The sequence below is a fragment of the Triticum aestivum genome, chromosome 3D (genome assembly GCF_018294505.1).
Source record: "Triticum aestivum cultivar Chinese Spring chromosome 3D, IWGSC CS RefSeq v2.1, whole genome shotgun sequence".
NCBI classification, from domain to species: domain Eukaryota; kingdom Viridiplantae; phylum Streptophyta; class Magnoliopsida; order Poales; family Poaceae; genus Triticum; species Triticum aestivum.
In genome coordinates this window covers 211,046,638-211,047,402 of record NC_057802.1, presented here as the reverse complement: position 1 = coordinate 211,047,402, position 765 = coordinate 211,046,638, and positions in this window count along the sequence as shown.

The window sequence follows — 765 nt, the reverse complement described above, 5'->3', positions numbered from 1 at the left end:
CCGTGGTACCCCTGAACCGAAAGAACCGCCTCAAATCGGTGGGGGTACTTTCGTAACTTACCCCACATTTCGGACAAGCGCGTCTCTAAGCCATGGTTCCCCACTGCCATCCCATCCGCCCACCCATTCGTACATCGAGGCCGCAAAAACCCGCGACGAAACCCCACACACTGCTCCGTCCACCACCGAGCCGGAGCCTTTTCCCCGACGACGTCGTCCACAGCAACACCTTGATGTCCCTCATCCACCGTACCGGATGAGGATCCATCGTCGATCTCATCGTCCCGCCGGTTCAGCCACCCCGTCCTCCACCTCCAAGGAGCTGCCCCGACGTTCCCCTCGTCTTTCGCGCCACCTCCATTCCCACACCGCCGTCTTCATCTGCACCACCGGAAGAGCATCATCATCACCGTGTCCTTGGATGAAGCTGCGGCCTAATCGGCGCCACCAAAGAGGTTGTACACTAATCGCCGCATTTTCTTCTTGATTCGATCTCACGGTGCTGCCCGCGCTCGGTCCCGAGCCGACACGGCGCGGCTCCATCCATGGCGGCGTCGCCGGCCACTTCCTCCACGGCGTCGCTCCCTCGGCGGCGACGTCCACATTAGTAGGAGCTGCTACTGCTTTAGCTCTCGCTCGTGCTGCTGCTCTGCTCTTGCTCTCGGTCCCCTGCCCGGTCTGCTCTTGCTATTGCTCTTGCTCGCGGTGCTGCTCTCGCTCTTGCTCTTGCTTGCGATGCTGCTCCGATTTAGCTACACTTCAGTC